General features: G+C 36.2%; 1 pseudogene; it reads left to right on the top strand.

Moving 5' to 3' along the window:
• The first annotated feature begins 13,400 nt into the window (after positions 1 to 13,400).
• On the top strand, positions 13,401 to 21,923 carry LOC134807011 (UDP-glucuronosyltransferase 2A3-like; annotated as a pseudogene).
• The last annotated feature ends 266 nt before the right edge of the window (positions 21,924 to 22,189 follow it).

Here is a 22,189-nt window from a genome sequence, read left to right as displayed (position 1 = left end):
TCTCACTTTTCCCTTTCGGCCTGTTCCTCTTGGTCCCTGTTATAGAACACCGAAGTTGCCAGGTTTAGTAGTGTCTCTAAATTTTGTTCTGGGCCAAAAGCAGACTTTTGGAGTTTTCTCCTAATGTCAGCCACTGATTGGGTGATAAATTTATCCTTTAAAATAAGTTGGCCTTCAACGGAATCTGGAGTTAGGGAGGTGTGCTTTCTTAGGGCCTTCCTTAGCCTTTCTAGAAGAGCAGAGGGGTTTTCCTCCTTTCCCTTTGTAATTGTGGATAGCATTGAGTAGTTCACAGGCTTTTTCCTGGTCTTCCTCAACCCATCTAAAATGCAAGTTTGCAAATGCCTGCAGCTCCAATCTCCATGATCTGAGTAAGTATCCCAATGAGGGTCTACACTGAGGACTGCCTGTTGCCCTGTGGGGAATTTTTCCTTCTCCTCCAGGGTCATTCAATCATTTAGCTGGCTAAAGTACCATAGATCCCCAAATTACCAGGCTGCTGCTAAAGCTGCTTCTTTTTCAGCAGGACTTAAGGTCTGATCAAGAAGCAACTGATAACTGTCCATGTTAGATCAAAGGACTGCCCCAATCCTTGCAGGACATCTATACAGTCATCAGGATCATCTGAGAATTTCCCTAAATTTGCCTTTATTTGTTTCAAATCTGAGAGTGAGAAGGGGGCATGCACATGAATGGGCCCAAATTCTCCTCCTACTGCTTATAAGGGACATAGTTTGGTTGCCTTATAAGCACCCAAGTTTAAGTTCTCTTTCCGGTACACCTTTGACACTTCAGTGGGGCTGGATGGAGGAGAGTCAGGGCAGGAGGAGAGTAGGGCTGAGGGAAAAGGCCCTGAGTGTGGAGGCAATTGTGGCCCTCTGTCCTTTGGGCAAAGCTTGCAGGCTTGGCACAGGTCAGTATTTTCACAAAGGGCAAAGAAAGCCTGTACATAAGGGACTTCACTCCATTTATCTTCCTGTTTACAGAAAAGATCTAGTTGTAGAAATGTGTTATAATTAATACTTCCCTCAGGGGACCACGTTTCTCCATTTTGTAAGGAATACTGTGGCCAGGCAGTGGTACAGAAGAAAATCAGCCGCGTCTTTTTTAAGGTTTCAGGGTTGAATTTGTTTCAGTTATTCAGGATATATCTTAAGGGAGTGTCCGGTTTGGTGCCCATCTGGAATTTTAAACACAGGGGTGCCCGCACCGCTGGTTATTCCTGGGACTCGTCTTCTCTTAGGGCATCCCCCACAGGTCAGGCCCAATTGTGCTCAAAGCTCATGGCCACTTTTCCTGAGCCCTCCATCTACTGGATTTAACCATGCTTACCCGCAGGATGGAAACTTCCGTTGTCCCTGCTGTGCACCCACTGACCACTAAATGGAGCACAAGGACTGTTGGATTTATTGTAGTCCTTCTGCCAATGCGTCCTACCTGTTCCAGGGTGGCAAGGCCTGGGTCTGAGGCACCACTGATGCCTGCATGCTAAGGCCCAATTTACGTGGGCCTGGCCATAAAATTGTCCTTCAAGGAGAAATCTCTGAATTAGCAACAGGAGGCTTACTAAGCTTAAAGGGGGTGGTGGATGTCCTCTAGGCCAGGGCTGAGAGAACAGCTGCTGTACTCTAGCCTTCTGTCCCCACTTCCCATCAAAGGAGTAAGCCCCTCTCTTACGGTGGTCCAGTAATCTGTGTCCCAACTGACTATATTTTCTTCCTTCCAATACCAACTATTGAATGGTTCAAATAGCAATTCAATGGCTCTAAGAGCTGTACCCATGCACAACAGATTGTACTTGAGAGGTCCCAACAAGGGGGAAAGTCTATCTGGGGAGCAATGGAGGAAATGCCCTAAGGCTTCTACTATCCATATGATAATTACAGACCTATCTTTAAATTGTCTTGATGTGGGGAACCATACACTATGGTGGGGAACTGGCCCTTCAAAATGGCCATGGAACGGAAACACATGCCTGATCCCCGGAGGGCACCATGAACAGGGATCTTCCGGGCACCATCCCAAGAATTTAAGACTTTTAAATAGAGAATCTTCATCCTGCCTAGTGGGAATAACCTTGCTTGTGAGATGAGGAAAGAAGTCTAGCCGGCGGACATTAGGACCCAGGAGGAAGGGGTCAGAAGATGTGGTGGTCTCACACTCAGTAACCCTTGCGGGGAGAGCCTTTTGAGGGGCCATGGTTTCAACCAGGAAATCTGGGTGACTAGAATGTCTGCTGATAACTCCCAGGTGTATTTCCGGACCACCATGAAAAGTGAAAGAGTATGAACCGGATCCAGACTTACCAACATTCCCAGACCCAGAGTGTCAGGGTTGTTAGAGAGCCTTTTTCCAGAGAGCCTGACACCGGTGTCTTTAGTCTCATGGCCGCGCTAATCACCTTTAAGTGGCCCAGAGGTGCCCGGTTTAGCCTCTGAATTCTAAGGAAGGACAGGACAGAATAGCAAGCCAAAGAGGTCTGATCATACTCACCACGTGACGATGTAAATGCCTTTCCTGGAGATCCTCCTGGCTGGCACACCAAAAATGTAATGCCAAAGGTTTTTGCCTTAGCCACGCCAAAGATTTGGTGTGGCAGCAAGCCCTTGGTGAGGGTGAGAGAGAGACAGGGATCAACCGAGAGAAAAAAAGCTGTAGGCTTTATCGAGCAGAGTGACAGTACAAAGCTTCCACAGCGTGGAAGGGGTCCCAAGCGGGTAGCTAGTGTTAGATTTTTCGCTCACCTTTTAAACTCTTTAAGGCGGGAAATACATGTGTGGGAAGATGTTACCAGAGCCAGAAACAAAGACAATTAACATGTCTTAGATCTTGAGGAAAACCAGAATTGTAACTTAAGTTTTATCTACTTTATAACCTGGCAGCACCATGGCAAAGGAGACAGAATCTCACAAGATTTTACAAATTGTGTTTACAAGGAAGTGGAATTGGGAGCACAGACAAGGGCCGCTGGTCATAGAAAAACTGGCTTTTAACATTCCTTTTAGTTTCAGGGGAGGGGGAAGGGAGAGAGGGAGCAAAGACACTGGGAAGCTTACAGCTAAAGTTTCGCCGTGTATAGCTTTCTTGGGGAAGAAAACACATGCACAAATTCTGATGTTAAGAATATTTTAAGCATATATCTTCAATATGATTCATCCAGGACTAAAGTAAGTTCTAATGCAGGAAATGAGTGAGTTTCTCAGTTTTCGGAGCCCCTACGTGACCCAGGAAACCGAGCTGGAACCTCCTCTCATTTGTACATACATTTTTTCTTCTGAAACTTTGCTGAAGTTGTTTTTCAGAAGTAGGAGCTTTTGGACAGAGGCTTCGGGGTTTTGTGTGTATAAAATAATACCATCTGAGAAGACAGAGAGTTTGTCTTTCCCTCTTTCTATTTGGATGCCTTTTATTTTTCTCTCTTGCTCTGGCTAGGACTTCCAATACCCTACTGAATAGCAATGGTTAGAATGGACATCATTGCCTTGTTCCAGTTCTCAAGAGGAATCCTTTGAGCTTTTGCGCATTCAGTATGCTGTTGACTGTGAGTTTTCACAGATGGCTCATATTATTTTGGAGTATTTTCCTTTAATACATAATTTGCTCAGGGTTTTTTAGAGTAAAATTGAGACCAAACAATCAGAAAACATCAACAATACTGAAAGTTTTTTATTTGAAAGAATAAATAAGATTGATTAATTAGTAGATAGACTACAAATGAATAAAAGAGAGATGATCCAAATAAACACACTCAAAAATGACAATCAAGAGATCATCATCAACCTCAGGAAAAACAAACTACCTGCGAAGACCATTATGACCATCTCTATGCATACAAACTTAAAAACCTAGAAGAAGCAGATAAATTTCTGGACACCTACATCCTCTCAAAGTTGAACCAGGTAGAAATAGAAACCCTGAACTGACCCAAAATGAGTTCCAAAACTGAATCAGTAATATAAAGTCCAGCAAACAAAAAAGACCTGATTCAGATAGATTCACAGCCCAATTATTTTATACATATAAAAATAAATACTAGACAGCCTACTGAAACGATTTCAACAAACTGAGGAGGAGGGACTCCTCCTTAACTCATTCTATGAGGCCAAGATTGCTCTGATACCAAAACCTGGCAGAGACACAGGAAGAAAAGAAAACATCAGGCCAATATCTATCATGAATATACACACAAGAATCCTCAACAAAGTACTAATTAATCGAATTCAGCAGCACATCAAAACCTAACTACCACAATCCTGTGTCCATGTGTTTTCATTGTTCAATTCCCACCTATGAGTGAGAACATGTGGTGTTTGGTTTACCTTCCTTGCGATAGTTTGCTGAGAATGACAGTTTCCAATTTCATCCATGTCCCTACAAAGGACATGAACTCATCCTTTTTTATGGCTGCATAGTATTCCATGGTGTATATGTGCTACATTTTCTTAATCCAGTCTATCGTTGTTGGACATAGACATCTTATACAGTGCTGGAAATCTATCAAATATTTGCTAGTTGTAATGAATGTTCAACATGTCTATCCTTTGATAGGTCTTTTTTGACTTACCAATCTCACTGATATGATTTATGATCAGATATTGAAATAATAGAGACCTTCAGAAGGGAGATGGTCATAATACACATGAGCACTAAGACTGGGGTATTATCCAGAAAGACCTAATTTAGAAAGCTGTGTACATAGTAATAGAGAAGATAGCACTAGGGACAAAACAGATAGGTGACCAAGGGAATTTCTCAATCTATAATACCAGAAGAGTTCAAGAATGGATACTAAAAAGTTGAGGGCAGCTGTCCTCACTAGAAATCACAGTAAACTGTCAAGGGTCTGGACCTAAGTTTGTTTTCAGACCTGAAATTTATTTACGGACAAAGACACCAGGCCCTTCAGGGAAAAAAATTCTGTAAAGCCAAATAAACTCCCATGATACTGATTCCATATTTTTTTTTTCCTGAAAGGGACAGTGACATCCCTAGGATAACTGGTGATTTCCTCAATTTCCAAAATGCATAATTGTGTAGATACACTTTCTCTTTAGAAAAACCGTGAATTATATCATTCGTGCCTGGATACAAGTCATTTTAGTGGGAAAGGCCAAGTGGATTATCTTTGCATTAGTTTCTTGGGCTGCTTAAAATAGAAATTATTCTCTGATAGCTATCTAAGCCAGAAAGTCAAAATCTGTGTTCTCAGGGTTCATTTGTTCTGGAGGCTCTAAGAGAAAAACAGTTCAATGCCTGTCTCTTGGCCTTTATTGGTTGCTGACAATTCTTGGAGTCCAATGGCTTATGGCTTCTCACCAACTTCTCTTTCCTCAGCATCATCTTTTCTTTTCTTTCTTCCCAATTTTCTCCTGCCTTTATTCTTTTCAAAAAAATTTGTTTGTTTTTAATTTTTTGTAGAAGCGATGTCTTGCTATGTTGACTTGGCTGGTCTTGGATTCCCGGCCTCAAGTGATCCTCCTACCTTTCTCCTTATAAAGATATCTGTCATTGGATTTAGAGCACATCATAAATCCAGAATAAATTTGTCTTGATTTTCTTTTTTTACATACATCTGCAAAGATCTTCTCTCCAATAAAGTCACTTTAATAGATTCTGGAGGTTACTCACTGGACATATTTTTGGGGAAGACAACTCTTCAATTCACTAGATACATGAAGCTTCTTCATTCCTCCATTACCACAGATGTCAGGTGGCCCAGAAAATGGAAAATAAAATTGCATTACATACCTGGGGATTGTGAAAATTAAAGAGCTTGAAGGTATAAAGGATGCAGGATGATGGGCTCCATTACATCTTTGATTAAAAGTCTGACCACTGCAAAATCCAATAGATCCTAGAGTCTGGTAGTGGACTCCTGCAATTTCCACCAATATTTGCTCCACTGGCATCCCGTGTGTCAGGTGGAGTATCTTTGCTAGACCAGATGAACATTCATATTATTAAAATGGCTGTACTTCTGACAGTGATTAATGGATTTATTGCATTCTCTATTAAATTCCTATGGTATTTCTTATAGAATTGAAAAAAATCTTTAAATTTGTATGAAAACACAAAAGACTGTTAACATTCAAACCTGATTTTTAAAAAAAGCACAAGATGATCTTATATATTACTTTTAAAAAAGCAACTATAAGACTTTATAGAAAAAAGACTTTCTTTTTTTATAGATTAAAACTGAATCTAGTCAGTTTTATTCAAGATTAAATCTGGCTACTTCTTCTTCACCTCAGAATGTTAAAGTTTTTATAGGGTTATTCAAAAATAGCTTAATTATGCCCTGTTCTCCATGTACAAGCCAGGAGACATTAAGTTCTGAAACTTATGTCCCAACTTTTTGGGACTGACTTTTGTTCCAATTGTGGGAATTGACTTTTGGTCTTTCATTTCTTCTACAGTCAAAATGTCAGTGGACTCATTTTGATCCGTGCCATCTCTCTCTAAAGAAATATGCTGTTTCCAAACTTTAAACTGTACTTAGCTTGGAAAAGAAGGACTAGTAACAGAGATAGGAGTTATCATTATATATCTAGCTATCATTACATAATGGAAGCCAGACCTTGTCAACTCAATCCTTTACCAAAATTTTAAAATCATTAATAGATTATTGAAATGATAACATGATTTCCTCTAGTGCTGCTCACAGGCTTCCCACTTTATTTAAGAAAATCCACTATTATAGAACTTGGGTGATGGAAAAAGTAAGGCATTCACTTGTTTTTTTTATGTTATAGACAGAAGCTGGATTTCGGTCCATAAGATCAAAATGTCCTCTGTTATTTATATTGATATAACTTTCTGAAAACAGTGCAAGTCAAAATTTGCAGTGTTAAAGGAAACCTGGATTTTGAAATTTTATCTCTTTTTGTGGGAAGTAATTTTAAGAATCAGATATAGAGTTTAAAATTTAAATAAATTTCTGTCTGATCTAGGAAACATTATCTCGCTATATTTGTGTTTTTTTCTGTGAAATGTTTGGTCATCAGTTCAAATAAAAACCACAATACTATTTTCCCAGACATCTCAGTGAATTATTTGATTTCTTGTAGAGAAATAATTTGTACATGAATTTAAGAAATGCATCATATAAATTTCAAAAATAGATGCATATAATTTTAATAGCTTTATTGAAGTACAATTGATATAAAAAACCTGCAAGTATTTTATATATATATATATATATATATATATGGTTGAGTTTGGACATATACATGCACCCGTGATGCTGTCATTATAACAGTGAAGGTAATAAACATATCCATCACCTACAAAAGCTCTCTTTGTCACTCTTTGATTTTGATGGTAATAATGCTTGCGATTTACCCTCTTAGCACATTATTAAGTGCACAATACCACGTTGTTAACCATAGGCATTATATTGCAGAGGTAATCACTATGCTTATGCATAAGCATTAGTGAAACTTTATACCCACTGAGCAACAACTCCCAATTTCTCTCTCTCCCAAACCCCTGGAAAACACTATTTTATTGTCTGCTTCAATTAGTTTGCCTATTTTACTTAACTAATGTAAGTGGAATCATAAAATATTTGTCCTTCTTGAACTTGCTTAATTTACTTGGCATAATATCTTCTAGGTTCATCCATTTTGTCAAAAATGGTATCTTTTGTCAAACCTTGGCAACTGAATTAACATTTCCATTGCTTCCATGTACAGAGAAACAATTCTAACTGAACTTGTGAAAATAATTATATTGATATTAAATTAAAATGCTTATGAATAATTTTTGTATTTTTGCAAGATGAGATATGGAGAAAAATCACAAATTTATCTTTATTTTAATGAATAAAAATATTTAGGATCTTGAAATAATTAGCTATGTGAAATTAATTTGGAGATTTTCAGATTATTCTACTGTGTTTTATTATTGACATAACATGATATATCATAGTTATATTTCTATATTTACTTTAAAATACGTTTATATATACATATATACATATATATATATATATATATATATATAGACACTGTGAGTAAGTTAGTGTGTATGTCTTTGTGGGTATGTGTTTTTTTAATGGATTCTATAGTAGCAGTTATCTAGTGTATGTCATGTCCTAATTAATATTACATCCCAGAAGCAACTCCTAAAACTCCTTTGAATTTTTATATTTTCTGTACCTTCTTTCTAATAAATGCATGTATGATTGGAACAATACTGTCTGAATTGTTTCATTTTTGCATACTATGTAATAGTATGGTGAAGGGGTGTGAGGACAGGCAGACAGAGATGGGAATAACAGACAGACAGAGATGGGAATAACAGAGAGACAGAGAGAGAAAGAAAGAAAGAAAGAGAGAAAGAAAGAGAGAAAGAAAGAAAGAGAGAAAGGAAGAAAGAGAAGTTATTATAGTGCAACCTTATTTATCTTTGTATTAGTAGAGGCTAGCTCAGGACCTGGCATGAATGGAGCTCATAAAGTGTATATTAAAAGAAATAGGCCACTTATGACAAGGATTAGGTCATTCATATTCCAAATTCAATGTAAGACTTTCATTCTAGTCTAAATATATATCTTAGGCTTTACAATATATATATATATCTTAGGCTTTACAATATAGTAAAATATTGTTACTTTTATACATATGATATAGGTTTAATTTTGAGAACACCCACAATATTTATTTTAAAATGCTCCTTAAGTAAACTTAAAAATATACTTCTACATAAATATAATGTGATGTTAATGATTTTATTATTGAGCCTCCCTTTTTTTCTTGTAAAAGGAACTTACAATGATAATACATAAGTAAAACTGTCATAATTATACCTACTAGAGACATAAAAGCTTGGAATTGAAGAATAATTTTATAATAATCTGGGTTAGGTTATAATTTAAATTTAGAATTATGGCATTCTAAATTCTCAAACAGATATCATGACTATTTCTTAGTGATGGTACTGAATTCAATAGAATTTTAAATGTGCATCATTTCTGTGAGCTGACATAGAGGAATCATGATTAAGTAAATCAAAATAGTATTAATGCTCAATGATATGTGGTAGAGAGAAACATTTAGTTTTAAGTTAGAATTCAGGCATTCAAAAACAGGAATCACAGCAATAACAAAAGAACATAACTCTGAACTATGCACACCAGATAAACATGAAATTTATTTTGCAAATGTTTTTGCAGTTTAGTCCTTTGCATCAGTTTATATTGTGGGAAAGTGAGGGATCAAGAAGAGCTGAAATGATATAACATATAGAAATAGAAGAGAATTTTTATTATAAACAGATATAAGCTGAACTTGAAAATACCATTGATAAGAAATTAAAGGGGAATATATTTCCCACGTCTTCCTTCTGTATATAAGACCAAAGCCTAAAATTATGATTCTTTATGGAAATATCTCTCCACTTTTCAGTCATTTGTCAAAAGAAGATGAAAATCAATATTTATTTTTAGGACTACATTACTGCATCATGAACCTAAACTTAATTCTGACTCTAGAAACCAAGTGAAACCATTAAGAAATGTAAACAGTGTGCAAATGAGAATAAATGCAATAAAATCACAACCAATATAAAAGGCACAGAGATACTACAAAGAGTAAGATACATCAGAAAGGGTTTAGGTGAAAATATAACAAATATTCCTTTTCTAAAATGCTGTGGTAGCAATAGTTTACTACATAGGCTAGAAAAAAAAATTATCAGCATTTCCATACTTACCAAAATGAGTATGAAACCTCAAGCTCACTAAAACAGTATTTTTTTAAACTATTACTATACTACGGTATCATTCAACAATGTTAAAGATTTAATCACAATTTAAATATTAAGTATTAATAATTAGGATAATAAGCCTTTACTGTGACCTATACTATTCATCCCATTCTGGAAATATACAAGACTAGCAGATCACAAGTTAAATAGATCAAAACCCTCTCAAAACCAAGAACAAAGAAACGAAAAATACATTCAGCTCTGCATTTAAGGGATGTTTTTCATTAATACTTACTCACAGTGTCTATATTTATATATATATATGTATATATGTATATATAAATGTATTTTAAAGTAAATATAGAAATATAACTATGATATATCATGTCATGTCAATAATAAAACACAGTAGAATAATCTGAAAATCTCCAAATTAATTTCACATAGCTAATTATTTCAAGATCCTAAATATTTTTATTCATTAAAATAAAGATAAATTTGTGATTTTTCTCCATATCTCATCTTGCAAAAATACAAAAATTATTCATAAGCATTTTAATTTAATATCAATGTGCTGCCAGGAATATACAAAGAAGTGGTGAGACACCTGGCATTCCCATGGGAAACCAGAAACAAATATATAAATGAAATGTTGAGAAGCCCAGCCATCAACTGTCCGTAGTAAGCTAAAGGGTCAGCAAAACAAATAAACTTGGCCGCCTACGGCCTGCTCAGTAACTCCTCATTTATTACACACTGTCATACATACTTTCGGATATGTACAGTTTTATTTTTATATTCTATTTCTGACAATTTTATTTGCCTGCCACACCATGAAAGACTCTGCAGTTCTAAAGAAGCTGTAAGGAGAAAGGAATATATATCTTCTGTGAGGGTTTCTTAGTTACTGAAAGTAGGAGAACCTTCACATTAAAAGGAATCTTGGTATGATCAAGCAGGAGGCTTGGTGGAGGTACTAATATGGTTATCTCATGTCCATCAAGCTGGAGTTTTTCTAGAATAACTTTTAAATTGAGTGACTAAAATTCATGCGCTGGACAAGTAATTTCCCAGACTTTCCAGAGTCAAAGAAACACAGATTCAGCAGAAAAAAAAAAAAAAAAAAAAAAAGAAGCCATACATACACAGTTTTCATGGCCAACTCTTCCTTTAATTTACTCTGGGCTTAAAATAAGTACAGCAAGCTGATAAGCCAGTTTAATCCTAAGTGTGTTTCATGCTTCAATTTCTCAATCAATTGATGGTGAATCAGTCCGGACTTTGGACAGCCTACTTATCTCAATAGTCAAAGTGGAATATAGCTGCCCTCATGGAAAAGATCATCCAATTAAGCAATTTACATAATTACATAAATTACAAATTACATAATTACAAATGACATAAAAGCTTTCTAAAATAATTTTACAGAATAGGAATTTGCGCACTTAAAATTACATGCAATGGAAAGGATTTCTCGTTGAGTCTAAGAAAGTTTGCTATAAGACCTTAATTTTTTAATAAGTTGTTTTGCATTGTTTTCTTTAGATGTATTGGAATGTTCATGTGGACACCATATTTCACTTTGTTTATCTTAATGTTGGGAAAATAGAAAGTGTATATGTTGAGAATGCGTACTCTACTATTGGTATTTTTTTGGTCAAAATGTATATTTTATTTTGAAACATTAAATAGTGCTTATAGGATGAATCATGGCTCATTACTCCGAATTCATTTGTTTGTGATCTAACACCCAGTTCCTCAGAATAGGACTACATTTGGAGACAGGGCCATTAAGGAAAAAATTAAATTGAGGGCATATAGAGGACATCTTATATGGACATAAGGACAAACACAGAGAAGAAAGTCTATGTAAGGAGGGCAACCATCTACAAACCAATCATGGAGACTTTAGAAGAAGCCAACACTGTTAATCATACCTTGATTACACTTCTAGCCTCCTGAATTGTGAGAAAATATGTTTCTTGTTGTTTAAGCCACCAAGTCTGTGGTACTTTATTATGGCAGCCATAGCCAACTAACAGAGTGGTATATAGAAATACACTTGAAGTTTGAATGTTGATGTTATATATGAAATGAATTTTGAGAGTATCAGGTATGTATTAAAATATGAAAGAAGGATTATGCACTATTTGGAAGATGATACATACTTTATTATTTAGATATTCTTATCAAATTTGGTCATTTGAGAAAAAAAACCTTATATGGTTCCTGGAACATACTGTTTATTTTCTGATTATTCCTTTGCACATTGAATAGCTGTATCCAGATTCTCTTTTATTTTTCATAAATTAGGACTAGCAATAACCATTGACTTTAAATTTATTAATACATTAGCTTGCTCAATAATATAAAAATATTTTTTGTTCACTTGAGAATATAGAGCTAGGTCTTTTCTTTCTTTCTTTCTTCCTTTCTTTCTTTCTTTCTTTCTTTCTTCTTTCTTTCTTTCTTCTTTGTTTTTACTGCACAAGTTCTGGGATACATGTGCAGAATGTGCAGGTTTGTTACACAGGTATGCGTATGCCATGGTGGTTTGCTGCATCTGTTGACCCATCCTCTAAGTTTCCTCCCCTCACACCCCACCTCTCAACAGGCCCTGGTGTGTGTTGTTTCCCTCCCTGTGTCCATGTGTCCTCATTGTTCAACTCTCCCTTATGAGTGAGAACATGCAGTGTTTGGTTTTCTGTCCCAGTGTTAGCTTGCTGAGGATGACTGTTTCCAGCTTTATTCATGTCTCTGAAAAGGCTTTGATCTCATTCTACTTTTGGCTGTGCAGTATTTGTTGGTGTCTATGTACCACATTTTCTTTATCCCATCTATCATTGATGGGCATTTGGGTTAGTTCCATGACTTTGCGATTGTAAATAGTGCTGCAATAAACATATGTGTGCATGTGTCTTTATAGTAGAATGATTTATATTCCTTTGGGTATATACCCAGTAATAAGATTGTGGGGTCAAAAGGTATTTGTGTTTCCAGATCCTTGAGAAATCGCCATACTGTCTTCCACAATGGTTCTCAATAGATGCACAAAACAGGATTCCGGTAAAATTTAAGATCTCTTCATGTTAAAAACTCTCAGTAAACTAGTCATTGCTGGGACATATCTCAAAATAATAAGAGCTATTTGTGACAAATGCATAGCCAATATCACATTGAATGGGCAAAAGCTGGAAGCATTCGCTTTGAAAATAGGTACAAGGCAAGGACGCCCTCTCTCTCCACTCCTATTCAACATAGTATTTGAAGTTCTGGCTAGGGCAATCAGGCAAGAGGAAGAAAAAAAGCGTATTCAAATAGGAAGAGAGGAAGTCAAATTGTTCCTGTTTGTAGATGATGTAATTTTTTATTTAGAAAACCCCATAATCTCAGCCCCCAAACTCCTTAAACTGATAAGCAACTTCAGCAAAGTCTCAGGATACAAAATCAATGTGTGAAAATCACAAGGATACCTTTACACTAACAATGCACAATCAGAGAGCCAAATCATGAATCAACTCCCATCAACAATTGCTACAAAGAGAATAAAATACCTAGGAATATAGCTAACAAGGGATGTGAATGACCACTTCAATGAGAACTACAACCCACTGTGCAAGGAAATAAGAGACGACAAAAACAAATGGAAAAACATTTCATCCTCATGGACAGGACGAATCAATATCGTGAAAATGGCCATACTGCCTGAAGTAGTGAATAGATTCAATGCTATTCCCCTCAAACTACCATTGACATTCTTTGCAGAATTAGAAAACAGCTACTTTGAATTTCATATGGAATCGAAGAACACCCTGTATAGCCAAGACAATCCTAGGCAAAAAAACAAAATAGGAGACATCATGCTGCCTGACTTTAAACTGTAATACAAGGCTACAGCAACCAAACAGCATGGTACTTGTACAAAAACAGAGATATAGACCAATGGAACAGAACAGACACCTCAGAAATACCACCACACATCTATGACCATCTGATCTTCAACAAACATGACAAAAACAAGCAATGGGGAAAGGATTCCTTATTTAATAAATGGTGATAAGAAAACTGGCTAACCATATGCAGAAAACTGAAACTGGACCCCTTCCTCACACCTTATACAGAAATTAACTCAAGGTTCATTAAAGAATTAAATGTAAAACCCCAAACCAGAAAAAACATAGAAGAAAATCCATAGAAGAAAATTGTTGGGTCATATGGTAATTTGATTTTAATTTTTTTGAGGAACCTCCATTCTGTTAACTACAGGTGTGTCATTTTTCATTCCTACCAACAATGCACAAGAGTTTCTATTTATATACATTCTCTTCAAAACTTGTTGTTTTTTGGGCTGTGCATGTGTTTGTGTGTGGGTAAATATATGTATTCAAAAATATTCTGAGGTGGCTAATGGTTATGATGTGATAGCTCATTGTAGTTTCGATTTACATTTCTGTAATATTTAGTGATGTTAAGCATCTTTTCATATGCTTTTTGGCCATACATCTATATTTTCTGAATAAATGTGTATTCAAGTCTTTGAATCATTTTAATTGAGTTTTTGCTATTAAAAAATTAATGAATCCAGGAGCTGGTTTTTTGAAAGGATCAACAAAATTGTTAGACCACTAGCAAGACAAATAAAGAAAAAAAGAGAGAAGAATCAAATAGACACAATAAAAATGATCAAGGGGATATCACCACCAATCCCACAGAAATAGAAACTACCATCAGAGAATACTACAAACACCTCTATGCAAATAAACTAGAAAATCTAGAATAAATGGATAAATTCCTCGACACATACACACTCCCAAGACTAAACCAGGAAGAAGTTGAATCTCTGATTAGACCAATAACAGGATCTGAAATTGTGGCAATAATCAATAGCTTACCAACAAGAAAGAGTCCAGGACCACATGGATTCACAGCCGAATTCTACCAGAAGTACAATGAGGAACTGGTACCATTCCTTCTGAAAATATTCCAATCAATAGAAAAAGAGGGAATCCTCCCTAACTCATTTTATGAGGCCAGGATCATCCTGATACCACAGCTGGGCAGAGACACAACCAAAAAAGAGAATTTTAGACCAATATCCTTGATGAACATTGATGCAAAAATCCTCAATAAAATACTGGCAAACCAAATCCAGCAGCACATCAAAAAGCTTATCCACCATGATCAAGTGGGCTTCATCCCTGGGATGCAAGCCTGGTTCAATATACGCAAATCAATAAATGTAATCCAGCATATAAACAGAACCAAAGACAAAAACCACATGATTATCTCAATAGATGCAGAAAAGGCCTTTGACAAAATTCAACAACCCTTCATGCTAAAAACTCCCAATAAATTAGGTATTGATGGGACGTATCTCAAAATAATAAGAGCTATCTATGACAAACCCACAGCCAATATCATACTGAATGGGCAAAAATTGGAAGCACTCCCTTTGAAAACTGGCACAAGACAGGGATGCCCTCTCTCACCACTCCTATTCAACATAGTGTTGGAAATTCTGGCCTGGGCAATTAGGCAGGAGAAGGAAATAAAGGGTATTCAATTAGGAAAAGAGGAAGTCAAATTGTCCCTGTTTGCAGATGACATGATTCTGTATCTAGAAAACCCCATTGTCTCACCGAAAACCTCCTTAAGCTGGTAAACAACTTCAGTAAAGTCTCAGGATATAAAATCAATGTGCAAAAATCACAAGCATTCTTATACAGCAATAACAGACAGAGAGCCAAATCATGAGTGAATTCCCATTCACAATTGCTTCAAAGAGAATAAAATAGTTAGGAATCCAACTTACAGGGGACGTGAAGGACCTCTTCAAGGAGAACTACAAACCACTGCTCAATGAAATAAAAGAGGACACAAACAAATGGAAGAACATTCCATGCTCATGAATACGAAGAGTCAATATTGTGAAAATGGCCATACTGCCCAAAGTAATTTATTGATTCAATGCCATCCCCATCAAGCTACCAAAGACTTTCTTCACAGAATTGGAAAAAACTACTTTAAAGTTCACATGGAAGCAAAAAAGAGCCGGCATTGCCAAGACAATCCTAAGCCAAAAGAACAAAGCTGGAGGCATCACGCTACCTGACTCCAAACTATACTACAAGGCTACAGTTACCAAAACAGCATGGTACTGGTACCAAAACAGAGATACAGACCAATGGAACAGAACAGAACCCTCAGAAGTAATACCACACATCTACTGCCATCTCATCTTGGCAAGCCTGACAAAAACAAGAAATGGGGAAAGGATTACCTATTTAATAAATGGTGCTGGGAAAACTGGCTAGCCATACGTAGAAAGCTGAAACTGGATCCCTTCCTTACACCTTATACAAAAATTAATTCAAGATGGACTAAAAACTTAAATGTTAGACCTAAAACCATAAAAACCCTAGATGAAAACCTAGGCAATACCATTCAGGACATAAGCATGACTAAAACACCAAAAGCAATGGCAACAAAAGCCACAGTTGACAAATGGGATGTAATTAAACTAAAGAGCTTCTGCACAGCAAAAGAAACTACCATCAGAGTGAACAGGCAACTGACAGAATGGGAGAAAATTTTTACAATCTACCCATCTGACAAAGAGCTAATATCCAGAATCTACAAAGAACTTAAACAAATTTACAAGAAGAAATCAAACCACCCCATCAAAAAGTGGGCAGAGGATATGAACAGACACTTCTCAAAAGAAGACATTTATGCAGCTAAAAGACACAAGAAAAAATGCTCATCATCACGGGCTATCAGAGAAATGCAAATCAAAAACCACAATGGGATACTATCTCAAAACAGTTAGAAAGGCAATCATTAAAAAGTCAGGAAACAACAGGTGCTGGAGAGGATGTGGAGAAATAGGAACTCTTTTACACTGTTGGTGGGACTGTAAACTAGTTCAACCATTGTGCAAGACAGTGTTGCAATTCCTCAAGGATCTACAACCAGAAATACCATTTGACCCAGCCATCCAATTACTGGGTATATGCCCAAATGATTATAAATCACGCTGCTTTAAAGACACATGCACACATATGTTTATTGTGGAACTATTCACAATAGCAAAGACTTGGAACCAACTCAAATGTCCATCAATGATAGACTGGGCTAAGAAAATGTGGCACATATACACCATGGAATATTATGCAGCCATAAAAAATGATGAGTTCATGTCATTTGCAAGGACATGGATGAAGCTGGAAAACACTATTCTGAGCAAACTATTGCAAGGACAGAAAACCAAACAATGCATATTCTCACACATAGGTGGGAATTGAACAAGGAGAACACTTGGACACAGGGAACATCACACACTAGAGCCTGTATTTAGTGGAGTCAGGGGAGGAGGGAGTGGTAGCATTAGGAGATATACCTAATGTAAATGACGAGTTAACGGGTGCAGCTAACAGGTGCAGCACACCAACATGGCACATATATACATATGTAACAAACCTGCACGTTGTGCACATATGCCCTAGAACTTAAATTATAATTTAAAAAATAAAAAACAAAATAAATTTAAAAAAATAAAAATATAAAAGACAAAAGTAAATGACCTATCTCTCACCCCTAAAAAAAATACCTTCAAATAAGGAAGAGGAACAGACTATATCCTAATGCTTGCTTTGGTCAATATAAGCATTCCAGAGTAAATATTTACGCTACATTTTAGGAGCTAAGAACATAAAGTACATAGATTTCTTTATTACGGCTAGCAGATATTTAAAAGTGCAGCACACTTCTTTGAATAAATTTTGCTTCTAAGAGAAGTTACTATATATTCTTGATTAGATGGGGAGGAAAGTCTTTGAAAAGGAACTTCTAATTTACTTTTCACAGTGAAGCAGCCTAGGGTCACTGGAGCAGTCTTGTTGTTTGAAGTATCACCAGGAGTTCTTTGTCTCAAGACCCAAAAAATTAAGGATTGTGGACACCAATGGTAATGTTGGAAGAGAAGTTTAATAAGCGAAAGAGAAAAGCTATCTACTGTGAAGAGGAAGCCCGAGAGCGTTGTCATTTCACAGTTGAATGCAGACTTTTATATACAAAAATAAAAGCTAATGAGGCAGAGTGTTTCATGTGCATAAGTCATGAAAACCCGGTTAGGACTGGATGTCTTATTTGCATACATACCAATTCTGTTTAGCTCCAACTCTTCCCTCTAGTGTGCATGCAGGTCCTTAGCCTGAATTACTGCATGTTGTTTTATTTTGCTTATTGACTCTGTGTCACTGCGGATGTGTCTGGTTCTGTGTAACTTTCCTTATCTATACAGATACAGATCTGTCTTAGGAAAGCACCCTGTGCAAGTTCCTTTATCTAAGTATGACCAAAAAGAAAAGGAATGTGCTCACTGAAGGCCATCGTGTATAAGCAGAGCTCACTGGTTGCACAGAAGACAAAGGCTTTGGACTTTGCTTCCTTACCTGTGCTTGCAGTTTGATTTCCTCCAGACTTATTTTTGGACTTTGCTTCCTTACCTGCGCTTGCAGTTTGATTTCCTCCAGACTGTTATTTCTGGGGGAGGGCTTCTACCAAGAACCTTGTCCTAACTATCTGCCTAACTGGTTCCTTATTTTCTCTTCTCATTAATTTCTCTCTCCATATGTGTATCACCTCCATGAGGGCTCCAAACACTGAGTGATCAGCTCTTACATACATTTGCTAGATGAGCTTTTTAAACTCATTGTGTTGGGGGGGTTCTCTGTTTGGCGACTCTACATGGTGAAGGTTTAACACCCCAGACATTCCAAATAGGCCCCTTTGGCTTGGAGGAGCAAAACGTCCTTTCTCTTCATTGCTGAGGAGCTCAGTCTCTCATCTCTCACTGATCTACAAAAATAATAGTTCGGCTCCTCATGCAAATGTGCAGACAAGCCATTTGAGCTTATCTTTGGGAGAAAAGGCAATGGAGAGGACCCTTTAAAATGTACTCCTGAACTATAATTAAGATTCTAAAAGACAACCTCCCAGGAGAAAAAAAAATTCAGAATAAACCAAAGACTATCAACCAAAGGGAGGTCCAGGGCTCAAGAGGACTTACCAGTCCCACTGGAGAAGAAACTCAAAATTGGAGAGGCATTCAGTGGGCCTCTGTTGCTACCTTAGCTTCAAGTTCAGGCATGTTTTATGGTGTCCTGAGTTTTGTCTGAGGCCCCACATTTTCAAATGTCAAGTTGTTATGATGAAAAGAGTCAAACATTTTAAAATATTTAAAGAGTTTTATTCTGAGCCAAATATGAGTCAATGATGGCCTGCGACATAACCCTCAGGAGACCCTAAGAACATTTCCCCATAGCGCTCAGGCTACAGCTTAGTTTTATACAATTTAGAGAGATATTAGTCATCAATCAATACATGTAAGTTATACATTGACTTGGTCTGAATAGGCAGGACAACTGAGAGCAGGGGTTTCCAGGTCATAGGCTAATTCAAGGATTTTCTATTGGCAATTGGTTGAGTTATATTGTTGTCTAAAGATATAGAATTAATAGACAAGAATGTCTAGGTTAAGATAAGGGGCTGTGAATACCAAGGTTTTATCATGCAGATAAAGCGGTCAGGCAACAGGCTTGAGAGAATATAGATTGTAAATGTTTCTTATCAAATGTAATGAGTCTGTTCTATTGTCTTTAAGGTCTGTGTTGATGGTAGTGCTTTTAAGATTTTCCTGAATTCAAAAAGGGAGGAGGGTATAATGAGGCATGTCCTATCCCACCACCCCACTTCCCATCATTGTCTGAACCAGTTTTTCAGATTAAGTTTGAAATGCTCTTTGCTGAGAGTAAGGGTCCATTTAGGTGGTTGGGGATGCTTAAAATTTTATTTTTGGTTTACATCTACATAGAGTTGTTGAATAATTAGAACATAATGCTAATATTTTACCTAATGTCATTATCAGCCTTCTGTTTATTAACACAGAAACCAAAACCGTGTATTTTCTCCTATACATTTTTTCCTGTCTCAGATATTATCAGTAAATACAAATTTCAAATTAATTTCTCACATTTACTATTAACAATTTATGTTTTATTCCATTAGGTTGACATGTCTCAGTAACTAATATACAATTTTTATCATTTTCCCTGTTTTTAAACTCTTTACATATCACTCTATGTTGAGATGCAAGAATTTCTTGCTAAAGAAAAGCTTGATCTTGCGACTGTCCTTTAAAACTTGAGTAAATAATAATTTGCCTATAAATTATCATTCAAACTAATAATTGTTTATTTAAAACGAATTTCTCCTATTTCAAACTGACTTTGTTCTGTAACGTCCTGCCCTGAACTTTCTCTGTGGTCACTTCTCACTAGAATGACTTTTAAATATCCTATACTTTCGTCATGCTTCTATTGATTGTGAAATGCTTCCTTTGGCAACAATAAATCCTAATGAAGCTTTCATCTCACCTCCTAAGTCAAATGTCTTATTAAAGCTTTTATTAATTATCAGATATTACAGCAATTGTGCATTTTTCTCCTCTGAAATACTGAATACTTTGCACTTATTATATTAAATTAATAAAAATAGTTACCCATGTCTCCAAGTGTATTCTCAGTAATTCTTTGTATTGTCCTTGTGAGCAAAGGATGTGAAACATGAGTTCTTCTAAACCATCTGGCACCTTGGATTTAGTGTGGAATGAATGTAAGTGTGGTTGTGTGCATATGTTTCTGCACATGACTTATTAAATCTAAAGAATTTTTAAAAATTTCTTTATCATCAATCCAGATAATAAAAGTATCTTTATGTGTTTTATTTCTAAGCTCTAGAAGGTTGGAACAAATTTTCCCTGATACATTGCAACATTGCATTTCTTTTTGATATCTTCAATAAATGTGAAGCTAGCAACCAACCAATGAACTTTATTTACTCTTAAAATATTAATTTTTAACTTCTGTGCTTATATTGTCATTTCAATTTCATGCTTAGTAACTACAAAACTATTGCAGATCAGTGTGTGAGGGAAATGTCATCACGAGGCCCGAGAAGTCAGCTTTGGTATTTCTGCTCCTGCAACTCTTCTGTGCTGGCTGTGTATTCTGTGAGAAGGTCCTGGTGTGGCCCTGTGACATGAGCCATTGGCTGAATGTCAAGGTCATTCTAGAGGAGATCATAGTGAGGGGCCATGAGGTAACAGTATTGACTCACTCAAAGTCTTTGTTAATTGACTACAGGAAGCCTTCTGTACTGAAATTTGAGGTGGTCCATATGCCATAGGATAAAACAGAAGAAAATGAAATATTTGTTGACCTAGCTCTGAATGTCTTGCCAGGCTTACCAACCTGGCAATCAGTCATAAAATTAAATGTTTTTTTGTTGAAATGAGGAACTTCAAAAATGATGTGTGAGAGCATTATCTGCAATCAGACACTTATGAAGAAGCTACAGGAAACCAACTACGATGTAGCACTCATAGACCCTGTGATTCCCCGTGGAGACCTGATGGCTGAGTTGCTTGCAGTCCCTTTTGTGCTCACACCTAGAACTTCTCTAAGAGGCAATATGGAGTGAAGCTGTGGGAAACTTCCGGCTCCACTTTCCTATGTACCTGTGCCTATGACAGGACTAACAGACAGAATGACCTTTCAGGAAAGATTAAAAAATCCAATGCTTTCAGTTTTCTTCCACTTCTGGATTCAGGATTAAGACCATCATTTTTGGGAAGAGTTTTAGAGTAAGGCATTAGGTAAGAGATTCTTGTTTTATTTTTAATTATCAAAATAAATATTTTTAAAAATTGCCATACATCGTCTATGACACATATATGCAGGTTAATGAGTTTTTATTATAGAAAATGTTGTAGCTGTTCTTCATAAAGAAAGTAGATTTGTTCTAAGTGTAAGGTAACCTACTTCCTTAATACCAGTAATAAACTTACAAATGATCATCATTAACAAGGAGATTATATTTTGTTTTTCCTCCAAATAGCCCAAATCTACATCTCATATTTTTGAGAATTATTGATTGTTACTTTGAATGTTATACCATTTCTATTGAAACAAGATGCTGATCGTTCTTTTCTCTCTCATCAAAAATTTCAAAAAAAATCTTCAGAAAGTCCTCTTTGAATTATTTTTTCAAGAGTGGTTAAATGGAAACATTTTCTAGAATTCTCTAATTTCTTAGTTGATTACTTCACAAAAACTTGAAAAAATATTATAAGAAGTTAAATGACTTTTGGTCTTGTGGGGCATGAGATAGAATTTTTACTTTACTGATTTATATCCATTTGACTTATTTTTATTTCTTTGCTTTACTGACAAAAAGTTGTTTTGCTTTACAATTTTCATAAACAATTGTGACCAGCGCTGGCCAATGAAAGACATGTTTTTGATCCAACTATGTTTGAGAAATATGTAGAAACATGAACAAAGGAACAATCATAATAGACTCTAAAAATATTGTTTAATATATTCCACTGAATTCCAATACATAGACTGTTTCACAGAAC

Source organism: Pan troglodytes, chromosome 3, assembly GCF_028858775.2.
Source record: "Pan troglodytes isolate AG18354 chromosome 3, NHGRI_mPanTro3-v2.0_pri, whole genome shotgun sequence".
In the NCBI taxonomy this organism is placed as follows: domain Eukaryota; kingdom Metazoa; phylum Chordata; class Mammalia; order Primates; family Hominidae; genus Pan; species Pan troglodytes.
The sequence above is the reverse complement of the archived record's forward strand: the minus strand, read 5'-3'. Positions and strand labels throughout refer to the sequence as shown.